Source organism: Crinia signifera, chromosome 19 (genome assembly GCF_055691185.1).
Source record: "Crinia signifera chromosome 19, ASM5569118v1, whole genome shotgun sequence".
In the NCBI taxonomy this organism is placed as follows: domain Eukaryota; kingdom Metazoa; phylum Chordata; class Amphibia; order Anura; family Myobatrachidae; genus Crinia; species Crinia signifera.
The window spans coordinates 68,617,460-68,638,475 of NC_139226.1; the positions used below are offsets into that span (position 1 = coordinate 68,617,460).

Sequence of the window (21,016 nt, forward strand, 5' to 3'; positions counted from 1 at the left end):
GTCAGAACGGACGGGAACCTGTGTAAAAAATGCAGACGTGCTTTGAGCATATATTTGTGTGTTTTGTAATGGTCCATTTAAGCTGCAATGGTTCCAATTGAAGCAATGACAAGAGTGTAATTAATGAGTAATGAGTAAAGGAGTGGATTGTATTGTGTTCAGCTGACATTGGTTCAGGTGCGCCCGTACTGATTGGGCGTTCCGAATGCCTAGCGCATGACCGAGTGGTGTCCGCAAAGCAATACTTGCTTATGGAGACCGCATATTTTCTGCCTTTTTGTTCGTTTGCAGTCGGTGTTCTGTCCGAATGCACGCCTACCAGAATTAGTGCACTCCGTCATGTACGCCCATGTTTACGCCCAGTTTAGCCCACTTTGAAACTACGCCCCTGTGTAGTTCCGAATGACGCCCATATTACGCCCATATTTCCCGAGTGAATGCGGTGCACATTTCTGTACGGTATTAGTGAGAACGAGTACAGAGACCTTGCGTGGCACATGCGCATAGCGTTGCCCACGCATGCGCAGACGGCTAAAAAACGCCATCCGAAAGAATTCGGAAAATTACGCATTGACCAGAATAAGGCCCTCTGTGAGGAGACTTGCAAAATATGCACTGTGTGGGGTCCTTTGGACCGAGTTTGAGAACCTGTGCTGTAGATTATCAGACTAGTGTTGATGCTCTATGACACAGCACTTGATCCTAATGCAGATGAGATTTTGTATAATGTAGAGATCTTACTGCGAGCATGTGACAGGAAGTAAAGAAATAGTGATAGGACTGGTTAGTAACACATAGCACTCTGCATTAGGGGTTAAGCAATCAACAAAAATCTGCTTTTGTTACATAGTAAACGCATAATGCTTGGTTGCCATGCATGGCTATGGAGATGGTGTTCTAGACACATGCAGAAGACCACACTGGATAAATGTCTGATTTCTCCTTGGTTAGCATTTTCATACATTTGATAAAAGCAGTATTGATCCCGCAGAAAAAAAGGGCTATTTCAACTTGATACTTGTACCCCACTGTCAAAACTTAACACAGACTAGTACTGTAACTAAAGTAAGTTGTTGCATGTCCATAAATCATACCTCCCAACATGATCTTCCCCAGGAGGGACAGAATGCTCTGCTTCTGAACTTTCCTCTTAATCTATGATTACCCTCATCTGTGTTGAACAAGTTAATTGATAATAAAAGGTGCTTCACCACAGGTGATGGCAATCATAGAGGGAAGTGCAGGAGCAGAGCATTGTATCCCTCCTGGAGAGGGTCATGTTGGAAGGTATGATAAATTAGACTGCGTCTTTACATCTACAAGAATGTTCTGCTCCTGTACTTACCTCTTACTGTATGATTGCCATCACCTGAGCTGAAAATACCCTTCCTATCGCAGGTGTTGGCAATCATTCATTAAGAAGGAAGTCCAGGAGCAGAGTATTTTGTACCTAATCCAGGCATGGCCAAACTGTGGCCCTTCAGCTGTTGTGAAACTACACCTCCCAGCATGACTTGCTATAGTTTTAGCATTCCCTAATGGCAAAACTGTGGTAAGGCATGATGGGACTTGTAGTTTCACAACAGCTGGAGGACCATAGTTTGACCATGCCTGACCTAATGGAATAAGTCATGTTGAAGGGTATGTTCTTCTTTTATGTGAACTGATATTTTGGGATGGTTTTAAGACCTGAGGGGATATGTGTGTAAATATTAAGGCCCTTTCCAACTTAAAAATTGCCACCTGTGCAGAAGAGATACAGTATTCTTCTGGACATGCACCATATTTCCAAATAAATCACTGGAAACATGGGGGATGATTCTGATTGAACCAGTTCTCGGCGCCTTCGCATGGGGGACTGATTTTTGGCCACTGCGCATGTGCATAGTTATTTATAGGCCCGTGCAGCCACTGTGTGCGAGTGAAATTCACAGCCTTGCAAGTCAACCAAAATAAAGGCCATGGTGCGGGTAGCGGATTCAGTATGAAATCCCGGCGGTCGGGATCCCGGCGTTCAAAATTCCGACGCCGGAATCCCGACCGCCGAAATCCCGACAAGGGGGGGACGTGGATCGCCCCCCCCCCCCCCTTGCGGGCTCGCTGCGCTCGCCACGCAGCGGGCCCGGTGCCTCGCTATGCTCGGCACGCTAATTTATTCTCCCTCCAGGGGTGTCGTGGACACCCACGGAGGGAGAAATTGTCGGGATTTTGGCGGTCGGGATTCCGGCGTCGGGATTCTGAACGCCGGGATCCCGACCGCCGGGATTTTAACTGCATCCCCGGGTATCAGGTGGTGAAGAGGCTGCAAGATTCCCTCCTTACATAGGGTTCTGCATTCTTCCTACACCAGGAACCCATTATAAATATGCCCGTTATGGTCAGATTCAGTTGGCTGCAAGTTCTACATTGACCATTAACCCCTTGAGTGGTGGGTTTTTGCTGGGGCAGGACAAACCTACCAGGGCAGGTTGTCCTGCCCCAGCAAAACCCACTACAGGATGTTGGAAGCGCCCCCCCTCACCTCCGCTTCGACGGAGCTTCCGTGCCCCCACTGTCCCAGCCGCCCGTCACAGTAGTGACGTCGGCGGCAGGCTCGGGGATGTTCGCAGCGGCTCGGGAGGATCCGGGTGCCTGAGCGCACCCGAGTCCCCCTAAGCCGCGCCGAACATACCCGAGCCTGCCGCCGACGTCACTGCTGTGACGGCTGGGTAGCGGCTGGGTCTGGGGAGTTCTAGCGTATGATCGCCGGAGCAAAGGTGGTGGGGGGGCTGGGGGTAATGGGGGGACTCTAGAGGTTGTGGCGCTAGTGGTGCACACCTGGACACCACTGGCGCGCTCCTATTCTATGTTAGTGGTATGCCCTGAAATTTCCGTGCATACCACCCAAGGGGTTAATAATCTACGTACTTCATATATTACTTTTCCAATAATATCAGTACATGTTGTGCAATTGAATTGTAGCTATCAATTCTGGCTTTTAAGTGGAGGACATTCATTAATCCTGTAGTATGTGGTCGATATGAACTGCATGAAGCAATGGGGTATCATTCCTAACCCCTGAAAAGTGGTAAATAACTTAGAGGGCTGTCATAAGGAGTGTAATGTAGGTTCAAAGGCTTGAATATTACAACTTTTCTTTATGAATGAAAATGTTAGCTAGCATGTGTAGCTCAGCAAATACATGTGTTTAGATTATTGTGGAGTACATTTCAATGTGTCTGTTGCAGTTTCCCAAACTTATATTATATATTATAGCATGGGTCTTCAAACTGTGGCCCGGGCCGAAACTAGGTTCTTCGGTGCCAGGGGCAAGGCAGTAACTTGGTCACCCCCGCCCCCGAAAAAAAGAAAAAAAAACCTGCATCCTGTCCCGATGGCAGAATTTCCCTCAGGCTCCCGGCATAGAGCAGCAAGGGGGGAAGCGGCATTTGTCTGTTGTCAACAACAGATGGATAGGGAAAATGACTGGTGCTGAGTGCTGACAGGGTAGGCTGTGACAGATGAGCCCTGCTCTCACTGCGATCAGGCGCGGGAGCTGTGCGCTGTGATGTGCGGGGCAGCTCTCCTAACCTGCCGGTTCCATGTTGCTGCAGCCAGGGCAGGCGGATAGAAAGGGGCACCTTCTGCAAGCCCCTGCCAGCGTCGGGCACCAAGCGCTCTGCTTGTGATCTTTCCAGCTCCACTTTGCAGCGAGTTCAGAAAGCACGGAGCAAGGGCGCAATGAGAAGACTGATGCTGGCTGCTCAGCCCATACTACGGTGCTGCTACCACCGCAGGGAATGCGGAAGGGGTAGTATGGCAAACTGACACTCTGGTCCGGCGGCTTCTGGTTCTTGAGGAGAACAGTGGGACCTCCACTGCAAGGTTCCTCAGGCGCGCCCCCCCCCTATCCAGCGCCCGGTGCACGTGACCCCCTAGCTCCCCCCTAGTTACGGCCCTGCTGTGGCCCTCCAGATGTTGTGAAACTACAAATCTCAGCATGCCTTGCCACAGTTTTGCTATAAGGGAGTGTTAAAACTGTGGCAAGGCATGCTGGGATTTGTAGTTTCACAACATTTGGAGGGCCACAGTTTGAAGACCCATGTATATTATAGTTCAGTTTTAAGGATTTCCATGCTTGATCCCAGATATTTAAATCAAATTGACTGCTGTACTAATTCATACCTCCCAACATGACCCATGCTAGGAGGGGCACAATGCTCTGCTCCTGGACTTTCCTCCTAATGTATGATTGCCATCACATGTTGAACAGGTTAACTAATAAGAAATATGCAATCCTAAATTAAGAGGAAAGTCCAGGAACAGAGCAGAGTGTCCCTCCTGGAGAGTGTCATTTTGGGAGGTATGCTAATTAAGTCACCTGGTGGAGTTTGGGAAACTCTTGTCTATTGTGTATTGTAATGTTTATATAAAATAATATAAATACAAACTGCAGTACTTGCCACTACCATTGTCAAATTATAAAACGCATATCCATTCCTACAACACATCAATGTACGTGTCATCCTTTACACCAATTATTCTGCTTTATAGAAAAAAATATATTAATTTTTGAGGTGGATTTGACAACTTTAAGTACATTATAAATAATTATTAGGTGCATTTATACGCATGGGCAGACGCCGGGTGTGAACTGGCATGGCAAAATGCAATTTCGCTATCCCGTTTGCACCCACCAGTGCGGGTGGGGGCGTCGGCGGGTGGGCACAAAAGAAATGAACACAAAAAGATGTTTGTGTGTAGAGATGCATCCTTCTGATGAAACCACAACACCAGTCTACAGCCGAGAAACGCGTTAAGGGGTCTGGGCTGATCACACTCCCTCTGTGAACTACAGCCTATTGGCTCTGCTACTGAACCACTGGAGTCTGCACAAGCCTTAGTGCGGCAATTGTTTTGTTATAGCCACCGATCCTCCAGGCGAGTCCACATCAGTGGCAGCTGTGCGGTGCACAACAAGGAGACGGAGATGGACAGCGCGCTCCCTGCTCAATCCATCACCGACAGCACGTCATTATGTGGTGGCAGCCGTTCAGGTGAGCTTGAGCCGTCCACTCCTGTCTATATTGGACATCTCCCCTATACTGGGCTCTGAAGGTATGAACACTGACAAAGTGTCTTTCAATCCTTAAATTTGAAGCTGTGACAAAGTGTCTAGTTACCAACAGCCTGAGCCGTGGATGTACACCAGCCGACTACTTTGTGTGAGTGGATATAAATCTGCCACTAATTAAGAAATTCATAAATTTCTGAGCAAATATATTTCTACGGTTCGGAACTAAATCACAAAATCTTTTAAAGAAAAAAATGTTATCAGACAACTCAGGCTTAGAGAAAAAGAAACAATGTTCAATGGAAAACATCACAATATTGGCGTAGGCCGGTGCAACCGATGACCGCATCACACAGCCCTTAACCTGTAAAAAAAAATCATTATTATACACAAAAAAATTGTTAGTAAGAATGAGTTCTAGTAGCACCAAAATAAACTCAATTTTCGGTACATTGAAGTCACTCCTGGTTTCTAAGAAGCTGCAGACTGAAGATAAACCCAAATCATTGGGTATGGTGGTATATAAATTTACCACATCAATTGTGGCCATGCTACAATTTGATGGAAGTGTTGAAATGTTTGAAAAGTCCTTTAGTAATGTAGACGTGTCCAATAAAAATGTAGGTTCCTTTTGTATGGGAGGTTGAAAAAGAGAGTCTAAATAAGTGGCCGATGGTTGGAAAAGCGATAAAAATAATCTTCTACAATATACGAGCTGTCATCCACGGGCAACTGTGAGGAGTCTACCATATTCCCAGATAGTAAGGATCAGAAGGATTGTATCTGACCCGGTTGTGGCAGAAAGACAGATGGAAGAAATGATGGTGAAATTTATCCATCGTGGTTATCCATCTCACGAATTGATGGCCGCTAAAGAAAGGGCCTTATCCCTAGATAGAAATGACTTACTGTCTGCTAAACCATTAGCCGAGGAACCTAAGCCTTTTTTTTTACCATGGGTGTCAACTTATACAGACATGAGCCCTGTAGTGAAAAAAATTGTATCCAGGAATTGGCCTTTAGTTCAGACAGATCGGGATTTAAAGATACAAAATACTGCCCTGCTCCCTTGTTACAAAAGATCCAAAAGCCTACGTGATATATTGGTGATATATATATTGGAAAACCCCCATGCCGGACCATGATTGGCTGGTGGGCGGGGCTGTCCCGGTCGGGGGGACGGAGCTGCAGAAGTAAACAGAACTTGGAGCATGGCTACAGCAGTGCAGGGGTCCCGTCGAAGCATCTGAAGACATCTGTGAGAATGTTTTCCTTTCACAGGTACCCCACTGGATTCTACTGGAGAAGGGGACCGATCTTCTATCAAGTCAGGTGAGTTGGAATGTATGGGCTCCGTTTGAAATAAAGTTTTACTGTACGTGTGTGTGTGTATTTTTTTAACTATTTGTACTACTGTGGGACTACAAGTCCCAGTGGGTCCTTTATTGCCCTGCATGCTGGGACTTGTGGTTCTTCAAGTCCCTGCATGCGGTGCAGGCTTGCTGGGACTCATAGTTCCACAGCAATACACAATAGGTGTAATCTTCTTTTTATCAGCTCGTTGCCCACCGCCCAGGGGCCCGGTGCTGATTCTTGAAATACGCATGTTTCTGACAAATTCGCCAGTCAGAACCTGGTCTATTTGTTTTGCGATTTTTAGTAACCTTTACTAAAAATCGCATCCCATTAAATAGTCGATTTGTATGCTAAAGAGCATACATGGGAAAATATCTGGATGCGATTTTTAGTTTTACTTTAAAATGTGCAAATTTGCGGCAAAAATTTAGAATTTTTTACAGCAAATCGCACCCTATAAAATATGCAATTTTCGTAAAGAGACCGAAAACGGATGTTTTTGCGAAAAAAAACCTGCAAAAAAATAAAAAATCGCACCTTATTAAATTTCACCCTAAAGGTGAGTACACATGGGTGCAATTTCATGTAAAATCGCTGGCAATATGGTCGCTGAGCGACCATATTGCCAGTGATTTGGAGCGCAGCTGGCGATTAATCGCCAGCTGGGCGCTCCTGTGTGCACTGCCTAATGGTCGCTGGTCGCAGGAGCATGCTCCTGCGACCAGCGGCTTTCCCCGGCGATCGCTGTGCCGGGAGGTCAGTGCCGGGGAGATCAGCGTTGATCTCCCCAGCCCCATGCCGCTGCTCCCTCCCTCCTCCCATCAAAGTGACAGCAGCAGCGTCTGCTGCTGCTGCGCTCCCCCTCCGCCCCGTAGCAGTGTCTTCTTTTCATCGCTGATGAAAAGGAGACACTGAGCAATATGATTGCTGGGGATATATTGCTAGCAATATATCCCCAGCAATCATATTACCCCGTGTGTACACAGCATTAGGGTGAGATTTAATAGGAGGAGAAATTCAGAAAGTGAGAGATTTGGTAAGAAATCTCCAGTTTTTTTAAAGCGGCAATCGTTTACACCTTGGGCCTTATTTTGGTTCACTCTTTCTGACAAAATACTTCTTAGATGGACAAAACCATGTGCACTGCAGGGGGGCAGATGTAATATGTGCAGAGAGAATTAGATTTGGGTGAGTAATTTTGTTTCTGTGCAGGGAAAATACTGACTGCTTTATTTTTACACTTCAATATAGATCTCACTTTGAAGTAAAACCCCACCCAAATCTAACTCTCTCTGCACATTTTGCATATGCTCCCCTGCAGTGCACATGGTTTTGTCCATCTAAGAAGGATTTTGTCAGAAAGAGTGAACCAAAATAAGGCCCCTAGTTTTACAACAGGTTTTGCAGTGTAAATGATTGGCGCTTTAAAAAAAACCTGGAGATTTCTTACCAAATCTCTCACTTTCTGAAACTCTCATCCTATTAAATCTCACCCATAGGGGGAAATTTACTAAAGAGAATTTGTAAAAAAAAAAAAGGTGTATTTGTACCAGAAATTGATGTGCAATCAATACGAATACAAATTGCCGTATTTTCGGGATAGTAAATGTCAAAAATAAGTGTATTTCTGAATACAAATACACCTATTTTTTACAAATTTCCTTTAGTAAATTTCCCCCACAGTTTCTAGAGGAGTCAGGACCTTTTTGGACAAATTGAAAACTCCCCCAGTGTTTGTCTTCACTGGAGGGTCCTCATTTTTGTCTCTCTTTCCACATGATTCTGCTCCTCTCTTTCCGCTCTTCATCTTTTTAGACTTATAGGGGTCCTGTTTGTTTTGTTTTGTGGTTTGTGGTTTGTGGCCGTAGATCGTTGGGTCCTGACCTAAAAAACTAATACTGTTACTGTCATCCGCTACCGATCTGTCTTTCAAAGCGGTTGTTTATGCACGATACCCTTTGGATATCTTTCTACATACTGAATCTGTTAGAATCATATGTATCAGGGGCGTGGCTTGGCGGCCATCGGGAGCGGAACGATTCTTGCAGAGCTCTCCCTATTGTCAGCTGCTTGCCAGCCCTACAGGCTCCCTGCTCCCATTAAAACTGCCCAGAGAGTGACCCTTGCCCCGGCCTTACCTGCCGCTGCAGGAGGAGTAGTTGTCGCGGACCTACTGTCCCTCTGCGGGTTGCGGCCTACTCGCTCCCTTGGAGCCGGGACCACAATGACCTCATTTTTTTTTGCTGCGGCCCGGAGCTCCGGATCTGCAGTGGGGGTGCCCGTAGTCTATACTCCTTGGCAACTGCCTGAGGTTGGGGGACGCCGGGTGTGCCAGAGCTGCCGCCCACCCGACTGCAGAAGACTGCTGACACCTGCTGGCGAGGAAACTGCGGGACGCGGTAAGACGCCCGGCCGGGACTCTCTATCCACCTTGTGGCTGTACTCTGTGTCCGAGGGTAAGTGGTGGAGCTGCCCCCGGTCCCTGGCTCCTGCTACACCTCCCACACTAGCCGCGGCTTGAAATACAAACCTTGCACGCACTGTGCAAGACGCCTATCATCCACTACGGCGGCCATTTTATTTTATTTTAATACAGCTGCACATATTAAGCCCACAATAATGCTTCTTCACTGGGCCACCCAGCAGATTTGACTGTGCCCCACTCCACATTCCAATACTTGTGACCCTCCAATGCTGTCACACCTCTCATTTATAATAAACTGCGCCTTCCACTTGTTTGGTGTGAGACGTATATCTATATGTATGAGGTCTGGATAACCTGCATGACACAGCAAGTTTTGTTATACAACTAATAGTAGTGCCATTTCCCATCGGCTCAGTGAGATTTCCAACACTAGAGCCCCCTCTTGTGGAACACTCTGCCACTGCGCCCTCTATAGCTTCAGCTTACATATCAGCCAATTAATTACCTGAACTCACCCATGTGCTCATGTGCGCACCCTTTCATAAACTAATCCCAGGTCATTAAGGTTTGACCCTAGATAGATGCTGCTGTAAAATTCCTGGAGCAGGACTTCCGCTTCCAGCTGCATGGGAGAGGCTGCCTGACACCGCAGCTCCGGGCAGATCCCGACTTCCGAGCACTCAGGGGACACTCACATGCCCCTGAACACCGTTGCCTCCCTGTCCGACACCCCCCCCCGGATACTCTGATCCTCCCGGAGACCCGCTACCTCCTTTCCCAGCACAGCACAGAGACGCGAGGAGACCGGTGACATCACCCGCTACCCGGCGCCATTACAGCACGGAGCCAGACGAGCTCTCCGGAACATCACAGCGCGGCTGCAGGAGGGCACAGAGCCTGTATAGCCGTCGTGCTAACTACAGCACCACTGAGGCATCTCCGGCTGCACACCACAGGAGCCGCATCCCTCTGGAGCGGCATCACCCGCATTCCCCAGCGCCATCTTGGCTCAGCACCCACGGAGAAACGAGGGAGACATAAAGGTACAGTGACCACCAGGTTTGCCTCATTTACAACTCTGCTGTACTCACACAGCACAAGTGGACACTATATACCACTCCCGATACCTGTGGAGCTGCAACCTCTCTCCCCATCCAGGAGATAGGATACTGCACGCCACAGCAGCACATAATCCCCCCTATTTAAGCTCACAACGAACCTACCACATTGAGAAGGATTTCCCCCCCCCTGCCATACCTCTGAACAATACTTGGAATAAGAACCATTAGCACTAAAGGTGAAGTCTAAAGTTTAAATGACAAGACATCCTCAATATCCACAGGGGCCCACTCAGGTACACTTACTATAGATGGATCATTCCCTACCTGCGGGGAAGCAGAACAAGCATACCCCAACAAGAAATGAAAAACGCAGAGCTGAGCACACCATGACACCAGATGAAGAGGATGATATCACCCCCCTCTCCCCCGCTACCAAGAAGTCAGCAGCTACCTCAGGTGACTGATGCACCACAAAACCGCATAGACCTTGACTCCCCAGTAACATATAGAGACATTGTTGATGCCATAAAATCCACTATGGCCCCCCTGCTATCCAATGCAGTACAGGAAATATCCCAGCAACTCCAGCAACTTACCACCAGAGTATCCACTAATGAGAATAGGCTGGGAGCTTTATCCCATGATATGCACACTACGCAAAAAGATATCATCAGACTTCAAAAAGACAACTTTCAGTTTTGGAATAAATTTGACGAGATGGAGAACCGATCACGAAAGAATAATATCAGAGTGGTTGGCCTCCCGGAAGAAGTTAAAGGCCCCGCTCTAACGGACTTCGTCACCAAGAAACTTCCTGAGCTATTAGGCATCTCAGCGGAATGCAAAGACCTTGTGGTTGAAAGGGTCCACCGATTAGGCTACATTCCCAAACACAATGACCCCAGACCAAGACCTGTCCTGTTCCGTTGTTTAAACTACCTACATAAAGTAGCTTTTTGGAGAGCCTCCCGTAAAGTCCAGACCCTGATGTGGGAGGGGAAATGACTACGTTTATTCCAAGACTTCTCTGTGGAACTGTCTAAACAGAGAAAAGCATTCTCACCCATCTGCACCCAGTTAGTGGAACAGAAACTGAAATTTGCACTGATGTACCCTGCCCGTCTGAGGATATTTATTGAGGACACCCAATATGACTTTTCCGACCCAGAAGACGCCAGGGGATTCCTCCGAGAAAAAGTACCCTCATCGTCGGCTGATATTACAGATAAATGAACCGAGTGAGACACAATGAACTCCTACTTTCTTGGCACCTCCTACTCCAGAAGGTCTCCAGTAGTAGATCTACCTCCGATAATTGATGTTGTACATTCTAAGTCAGATCCCACTTACCCTCACCCTCATCATTACATCCCTCATCTCCCCTTCCCCCCTCATCACACACACCCCCCCCCCCCCATCGTCATCCATTCTTCCTATTGGTTACCGTATATCTTAGTAAATAAGGGTTGTGCTTTACCTCTCTATTTGGACAAAAGGCAAAAAAAAAGGGACTATGCCCAGTGTTATACTCCCCATGCTTCGTATTTGCATTAATATCTTGAACCTTGTTATTTGGTTCATTAACTTGTTAACTAAATTTTATTCTTTTCAGCGGAATGTCCATGTTCTGGACAGCTTCTTGAGTGCGTGGATCGCACTACCCTGCATTATGTTTTTCTTCCCCCCTGTCTCGTGCATATATGTCTCCCCCCCCCCCCCAAATTCCCCCCCAATGTCTTTACAGGATTCCAGAAGAAGTAAAACAGAGATGAAGTCCCACGTCAGATTGATGTCCCTCACCCCTGACCACCCAGACACTCATGACTGAGATCAAAATCGGCTCTCTTTATGTGGGCGGTCTCCATTCACCAGCCAAACGCCGTAAGGTATTAGTATACTTGCAAAAACAGGCACTATATATTGCGTGTCTTCAAGAAACACACTTAATGCCCCCAGAAATTCTAAAACTTCAAATGTTGAAGTGGAGAGTCTTGGCCTCGGCCCCCTATAATTCTAAATCAAGAGGCATTGTGATATTGGTCTCTAGAGCCCTTCCGATTGAGGTCACGATGGTAAAAGGTGACACCGAAGGCAGATTCCTCATAGTAGAAGTCAAAATCAATTACAAACCGCATGTCATATGCTCAATATATGCACCCAACACATACTCAAAAGTCTTTTTTTTTAATCATTAGGCTGCTTACTCCACACGTCGCCTCCCCCTTAATTTTGTGTGGAGACTTCAATCTTACGGCACACCCTACCCTAGACCGATCTAATATACACAGCAAAATCAGACACTCCCCTAGGATAAATATACCTTTTTTAGCAAAGAGCTTGCAGCTCACAGATGTATGGAGAGAACTCCACCCAACCCAAAGGGAATATTCATGTTTGTCGGCAGCGCATCACACCTTCTCACGTATTGACTATATACTGGTCTCTACCAACCTAGTACCCTGGATTGCTATTGCAAAAATTCACCCCATCATCATGTCAGACCATGCATTATTGCATGTTTCCTTACAGACCTCCAAAGAATTCTCCCCATATAGATCCTGGAAATTTCCCTCCCACCTTACTACATCCCTCCCCTTCTGGGAACAACTGACAAAAACATGGGATGAATTCCATTCCACTCACAAAGATTACTTAGAACCAACCCCACCCTCTATTGGATGTCAGCTAAAACTGTTCTGTGAGGCTCCATCATGAGGTACGAAAAGGAACAGAAAAAACGATTAACACAATCATATAAAGCAGTCCAGAAAGCTCTAGAAGAATCATATGCCACATATCTTAAAACCCCAACTCATACACACAAATCTAAATAATTACAGGCAAAATCATCGGTAGAGGACATATTACAATCCATGACGGATAAGAGTCAGTTCATTGCTAACTACAAATATCATAAACTAGGTAATAAAACAGGCAAATTGCTTTCCACTATCTTAAACTCCACACGCCCCCCTATGATAGTACACCATCTAATAAACTCAAATGGGGAACTCACAACCTCCAATGCACAGATAACCCAAGTCATGTCTGAATTTTTATAAAAACATTTATTCTATTCATTCATCTCCTCCTCTTGCCCATAATACAGGAGATGGCACTACCTCACATCCACAGAACCCAGACCTGTGGGATAATCTACACTTCCCACAACTGTCGAATGAACTAGCACAAAGCCTAACGAACCCCATAACAAAAACCGAAGTTCTCAAGGCAATAAAAGCTTTGAAAACCGCCAAAGCTCCTGGCCCAGATGGGTTCTTGGGAGACTTCTACAAAATGTATCCGGATAAAGTAGCTCCCATCCTTACCTCAGTTTTTAATTCTATATTAGTCAATAAAAATATACCCCAATATTTCAACTCAGCAACCATTAAACTAATCCCCAAACCAGGAAGAGACCTGACCCTTCTAGGATCTTATCGCCCGATCTCACTATTAAATTGTGACTACAAGTTACTAACGAAGATACTGGCGGACAGGTTGAACCCCATTCTCCCTCACATTATTCACTGGGATCAGACCGGGTCCATAACTGGGCGCCACTCAGTTAGAAATGTGAGGAAGGTACTAGCAGCTACACAACAATCGAACTCCCAAAAACCAGATAACGCCCCCAAACTAATACTGGCGGTTGATGCTGAAAAAGCATTTGACATGGTGAAATGGACACACCTCTTCCACACCATGTCAAAATTTGGTATCCCACAACAATTCATCTCTTTCCTCCAAACCCTATATACCAACCCCACATCCCAAATTGCGTGCAATGGTTTCTTATCCCCTCCATTTGAAATCCAGAGAGGCACGAGACAGGGATGCCCCCTGTCCCCGCTCCTCTTTGCAGTAGCCATGGAACCCCTCACCATTGCCTTAAGATCCTCCCGAGTGTACAAAGGTATAAATATTCGAAATGAGGAACTAAAACTGGCATTATTTGCGGATGACTTACTACTATTCGTCTCTGACCCACTCACATCCATTCCTGCCATAATGACCTTAATAGATTCTTTCGGCCCTATATCAGGATACAAAATAAATGTAGACAAAACTGGGTACTTGTGGAGTATCACGGCTCCCATCATATGGCATCGTATGCCATATGTAGTGGCATACGATGGCATACGATGCGAAACGATTTTTACCGATTTTTGAGCATTTTTGCTCAAAAATCGTATGCGATCGCATCGGATGGCATCCGATGTGATGCGATGCGATGGCACCCGATTTTGCACTAAAAAGCATCAATGTGCGTTGAATGCATTGAAATGTGTATTAAACTAGTGAAATGCCCCCAAATGTCATTTTTCATAGTGCACCACCCCCACTATCGACATCAATCCGAAGCGTGGCGAGCGGCGGCGGTACGCGTCCTACGACCTTTTCATACCCCCACTATCCACGTCGGCGTGGAGTTGAGAATAGAATAGTGTGGCGAGCGCAGCGAGCCACCGAGCCCGAAGCGTGGCGAGCGCAGCGTGCCCCACGAGGGGACGCGGATACCTGTGAAGCCCGCGAGGGGACGCGTATAGCTGTGAAGGTATCCGCGTCCCCTCGCGGGGCGCGCTGCGCTCGCCATGCTTCGGGCTCGGTGGCTTGCTGCGCTCGCCACACTATTCTATTCTCAACTCCACGCCGACGTGTATAGTGGGGGTATGAATAGGTCGTAGGACGCGTACCGCCGCCCCTCGCGGGCTCGCTGCGCTCGCCACGCTTCAGGTTGACGTTGAAAGTGGGGGTGGTGCACTATGATAAATGGCATTTGGGGGCATTTCACAAGTTTAATACACATTTCAATGCATTCTGATGCATTTCAGTGCAAAATCGGGTGCGATCTGATCGCATGCGATGCGATTTTTAGCATAAAATCAGCATACGATGAAGGTCGTGGGAGCCGTGATACTCCACAAGTACCCAAAACTGAAATTCTACCCCTCACACCCTTAACACCAGATATAGCCTCTCACCCCACCATTACACAATTTAAAATACAACCCGACAGCATCAAATATCTCGGTATAACTATAACTAAAAACCCATATTCCATGTATAAAGCAAATACTACACCACTAATTAACAAAATTTCCTCACAGTTAGAGGTATGGACAAAACTCCCAATCTCGCTACTAGGTAGGGCAGCTGCCCTTAAAAGCATTATCTTCCCTAAAATATTTTATCAACTACAAATGATCCCTTGCATCATCCTAAACTCTGACATACGTTCACTTGAAAAGTTAATGTCTAAATTTCTGTGGGCAGGGAAAAAGCCCAGAATGTCCCTTAGCAAGCTAATGCGTCCTAAACCACAGGGTAGGCTCAAAATCCCCAATTTCCTATACTACTCCTGTTCTATTCACTTCCGATACATTGCAGATTGGATGTATAACAACACTACATATACAGACTCTAGTTTTGATAAAAACATCTTCCATCCCTTTTCCCCCAGCGCATTATTACACTCTCCATTATCAAAAATACCCCAACATATCCAAAATCACATTCTTTTTAAAGGCACGTATAATGCATGGTCCCTCATGTCTCTCCCTTTGTCCCAATATGGGGAAACCCCAATTTTCCACCTTCTCTGACTAACTCCCAATACAAAGAGTGGCAGCATAAAGGTCTAGACCTAGCCACCAAACTTTTTGATCTGGGAGGAACCCTCTTCACATTCCAGACACTACAAGATAAATATGACCTGCGAAAAACTCAATTCTATATGTATTTACAAACATGCTACTATGTGAACTCAATATCCACCTACATCCTATCTCCCACACACCCTGATCCCCTAGAACAGACTTTCACGAAATTATACCACTCCAGATTCAAAACATCTTTCATATATGACGTGCTGCTTGCCAAGCTCCCGGATAAATCTATAGAATCACTATGCCTTACATGGGAAAAAGACATACCTGACGTGACCTCCCCAGAGATACTGTTCAAAACCTACCCGAAGTCCCTGCAAATATTGCAGTCCTCCTACCTACAAGAGGTACACTTTAAAACCATTCATCGCCTTTATATAGCCCCCGCTCAAAGCAAATATATGGCCCCCGAGGCCACGGGTGAATGCTGCAAATGCAGAATGAGCAATGCTAAATTTCTGCACTGCATGTGGGCCTGTACTAAAATACTGAGGTTTTGGCGTAAGACTCTCCACTTCATAAACTCACTCCTGAATCTTAATCTAGTACCAGATAAACTTGGAAAGAAGAAGGGTCACTGAAAGTGGCCCAAGGGGCGCCTGAGCGGAGTTGTTTTGCTGGAGCTGCGGTCTCGGGACTTGGGAAGTCTAACCCAAGAAAAATGGTATACTAGAAAGAAAAGGGATTTGAGACCGCGCTCGCTAAAAAGCATGCAACAGGTGTAGTTAAAACATTTATTTTTAGAAAAAATACATATAAAACTGTATAATAAAATATCAATAAAATTTACAGTTCACTCACCACTTAGACAGGAAACGGACTACCTTCCTGGATCTGACCATCGAAGCAGAAGGCTCTAACATAATCACATTCAACTTTATAAAAGAAGTGGGCACTAACGCCTATCTACACTATGATAGTGCCCATTACCCACCGTGGAAAAAAGGGATCCCTAAGGGCCAAATAATGCGACTATATCGCAACTGTACCAACAAAGAAACGTTTTAAAAACAAGCAAAAGACATGCTTAATTCATTTTCACAGAGAGGATTTCCGAAAGAAATAACAACAAAAGCTTATGAGGAAGTGCTATCCCTAGATAGGGAAACACTACTACAAAACAAACCAAAACTGTCTATAGAAAAGCACCAACATATTACATTTATATCAACTTACAATAGCCATTCAGACGAAATTAAGAGAATAATAGGAAAAAACTACAAAATACTGAAACAAGATCACCTCCCAGTGGATGTAATTCCCCCCAAAATATTATTTGTGTTTAAGAAAAACAAAACTATAAAAAATTCCCTAGCCCCCAGCTTCTTGAAACCGATAACAACCTCATCTGAAGAGACTGGCCCAAGCACTTGGCTTGGAGGCCAACCAAAAGGTATCTTCAGGTGCGGTTCATCAAGATGCATAACATGCCAATATATAGAACTCAGGACGTGCCACTCCATAGAGGACAAAGAAGGCACTAATATAAAAATCGATAGCTTCATCAACTGTAATACCAGCTACACCATTTACATGCTAACCTGTGAGTGCAAACTCACCTATATAGGACGCACCACAAGGAAAATCAAAGTCCGTTTTCTTGAGCATAGACGGAATATAATGAAACATGTCCAAACACACAGTATCTCCCGTCACTTCCATGAACACCATGGAGGAGATCCCAAGAGCCTTAGGCTGGTGGGTTTGGAACACATCACAAGAACTGCACGTGGAGGGGATAGGTACAAAACCCTATGTAGACAAGAGGTGTACTGGATGTACAAAATGGATTCCATACATCCAGGAGGGCTAAACGAAGCCGTGGAACTAAGTACAGTGATCTAAACACCATACATTATATAATATGCAATCAAAATATCAATAAGCCAGGTTAACAAATATTTGGACCTATCCTCCTCTACTAAGCAAACGTCTCCCCTGGCCATCCCCAGCAAAAATTGTAGAAATAATTTCAAAAACATTTTTTTGACAATCCCTTGATACTCCCTTTCCCACCATTTATTCCCCTCCCCCCGTTTCCCCTCCCCTTCCCCAGAGGCGGGCTGGGCCGGGGGGCAGGGTGCCATGTGCCCCCCCGGGCCACCCGGGTTACCTAGTGCTTTGGGCCACTTTAAAATGCAAGAAGGGCCCTGGTGGTCCAGTGTGTCCTGCGGCTACAGCCATGGCTGCGACCCGGCAGTCACGCGGCTGGGAGAGAGTTACCAAGAAACGGCAGTGAGAGAGTGCCGAGGATCAAGGCACAAGCAGCGAGAGTGGGTGCCGAACAAATGCTGACTTGGGGAGTCAGCGTGGCGGTGTCTGCAGGGAGCGCTGGGATTCTGCTGAGGGGTCAGGAGCAGCCTGGCTGCTGCTTAAGCAAGCAGCACAGTCGGTCATCATCAGCGAGGTCTGCAGGAAGCACGACAATAAACAAGGCGCTGCTGCAGGGAAGGAGACCTGTGCCGCTCTTCAATCTCCTGATCGTCCTGTGCCAACGATGTCAGTGTGATGTCATGAAGGTGATGTCATGAAGGTTCTGCGGGCTGTACCAATTCAGGAGGCTGGGGTCGAGCCCATCCCCTCTTCTCCCCCTCCTGTTGACGCTGCTGTCGGGTGCGACGTCACAAAATAGTGACTGCCCCGGTGCATAGAAGAAGAGGACTTTGCCGCTGCTTCCAATAGCCACCTGCCGCTTACCCGCTGCTCCAGAAGGTGATGATGGGCCCTTCTCCTGCCAAAGCGTTCAGCACGGGAACTGGCTCCTTCCAGGAGCTGCCCCACGGCTGCTTTAGGTACTTCACATAGCACAGCTACTGTATTGTATAATGTGAAAGGTGCAGGGGAGGAACAGTCATATCTGCTCTCCTTTTTTTCTCTCTTCTCCCTTGCACTGCTCTCCTTTTATTCTCTCTCTCCCTCATCCCTCTCTTTATATCCCCATTTCTCTGTATGTCTCTTCTCCCATTCTCCTTTCACTCCCCCATTCTCTCACCTTTTCTTTCTCTCATTTTGTCTCTCATCTTTATCTTTACTGCCTCTTCACCTTTTCTTTAATTCTCTCTCCCCCTCATTCCTCCCTTTGCCCCCCCTTCTCTGTATCACTCCCTTCATTCTCTCTCTCTATCAATTTCTTGTCTTCTACTTCTGTTTACTCTAATTTTATTTTATTCTCTCTCCCCCTCATCCATCTTTGCCCACCCTTTCTGTCTCCCCCCCCCCCCATGCGCACTCTTTCACTCCCCCTTTCCCACTCTCCTTTTCTCTAACTCATTTTCTTTATTATTCTGTCTCTCTTCTTTACTTTCTTTCTCTCCTCTTCTCTCTCTGCTATTTGATGGAAATCATCTGACCATAGATAAGGGTCATTACGGCTTGTGGAATAATGTGTATGGGGTATTATGGGGGGCGTATGGAAAAGGTGGGGAAGGGCCCGCACAGCTGGATTAATGCTGATTAATTAATCTGTCAAATTTGTTGTAACCAACATAGAAACCACATGGTCATAAGTACTGGTGGTTATTTGGTTGGTGGTGCGCCCAGCGTTCAGTAGCAATAACTGAGGGTGGGTTTGTTTTGTTTGCAAGATGCAAAACAAAGAAAGCAAACGCTTTTTGGGCGCACTCTTTAGAAAATTGTAAAGTTAATTTATTTAAAACATAACTTTTATTGTGGACTTGTTAAAATAGGACGACATAGCGCATAAATACAATAAACATCGTTCTGCATGTGCAATAGGTTTAGTTTTGTTGTGTGGTACTTTTTAGATAATAAATATTAAATCATATATCAATAATTTGAAAAAGATGGCCACACATATAATTTATCATTCATTGCATATAGTCATCAAAGGTATAGTGACCTGAGTGACCAAAGGTGGCAAAAATGAGTTATTGGTCCCCAACTGTAAAACAGATGGGGTTTCCATGACCCCACGTTACTAGGTAAATCTATTCAATAATTGCTGCCTAAGTTGGCTAATAGACTGAAACAATAGCTGCCTGTGTTGGCTGCATGAAGAAGCCAACGGAGGCGAAACACGTGTCCTACCCAGCGCCCCACGTTACTTTTCAGAAGTCAGAGACGGACCTGTGCTCCCTCACCACCTCCCGAGCCTACAGCCAGTTCCCGCTGTCACACCATCTATCAACCGGCTCCCTCACGCTAGCCGCGGCACTCGGCGGCCAGTGACCTCATCATCAGCTGCATCGGAGTCCGCACGCCTTACACCCGGACGGACGGTGTCACCCGCCCAGCCAATTGCCGGCTGAGGACTACGTACACCATCAGAGCCGCCAGCCTTCCCGTATACTACAAGGATCAGGTACTGGAGTTGCCACAATCTGTGGTATACTCCACAATTAATACCTCTGCCATCCCTGTCACACTGTAACTTTTGCTTTAGAACACCAGGTAAACACCAACGTTAGCCACGTTTTTTTCTATAGGGTGCCTGCAAACAGTACTATCTTCACATATATATTTCCTCCGGAGGAGCTAACCCATTATCTTTATATATGACATTCCTGTTGTTATGACCTAATCATTCCACCAATAAGGCACACTGCATCTTTTGGAGCAATCTCCCTGTGTAAAGAAATATTGTTGAAAAGCTATCAATTATTGCCAAACCATTGTCTAAAGACGTGCCACAGGTCATCATTTGCGGTTTCTTTATAATTTATATTGTATACAGTTGTGACTCAATAATTCCATCATTGATGCCAAAGCATTGTTAAAACCTGACATTACGGGACTACATCAATAAGCAAGGTGCTACATAATAATCCTTTACTTCCACAGATATTGTATCTAACTATGTTTCAAACTGTCACCACCTGCCAGCCATTGAAATTCTGAGTGCATGCTTTGAGCTCTTATCATCATTGGTGAGAGATACATATATATCTATATACCTATATCTAAATAATTTTTTTGCCCCAACTTTTTGGGTCCAGCATCCATAATTAATGGTGATAATCAGCAGTTAACCTGAGCTGTCGGGTCGTGACCCAACTCGTAACGAGTGTACCACCATACCTCACTGGAGTGCCCAAACCCATTTCGAACTTGGAAGCCAAGCAGTGAAGGGCCAGGGCAGTATCCAGGTGGGTGACCCCTGGAGAAGTCCAGGTGTGGTATTTTGTTTTAGGTATCCAAGTCAACTGACTGACAGCACAGGAGCCGCCTACTGCTTTATTTCATAATTTCCTGCCAACACAGGCAGCTATTGTTTCAGTCTATTTGCTAACTTAGGCAGCAATTATTGAATAGATTTACCTAGTAACGTGGGGTCACGGAAACCCCATCTGTTTTACAGTTGGGGACCAATAACTCATTTTTGCCACCTTTGGTCACTCAGGTCACTATACCTTTGATGACTATATGCAATGAATGATAAATTATATGTGTGGCCATCTTTTTCAAATTATTGATATATGATTTAATATTTATT

The 21,016-nt window shown here is 45.9% G+C and overlaps 1 pseudogene; it reads left to right on the plus strand.

Moving 5' to 3' along the window:
- Positions 1–20,587: 20,587 nt before the first annotated feature.
- LOC146044348 (5S ribosomal RNA) lies at positions 20,588–20,706 on the plus strand (annotated as a pseudogene).
- The last annotated feature ends 310 nt before the right edge of the window (positions 20,707–21,016 follow it).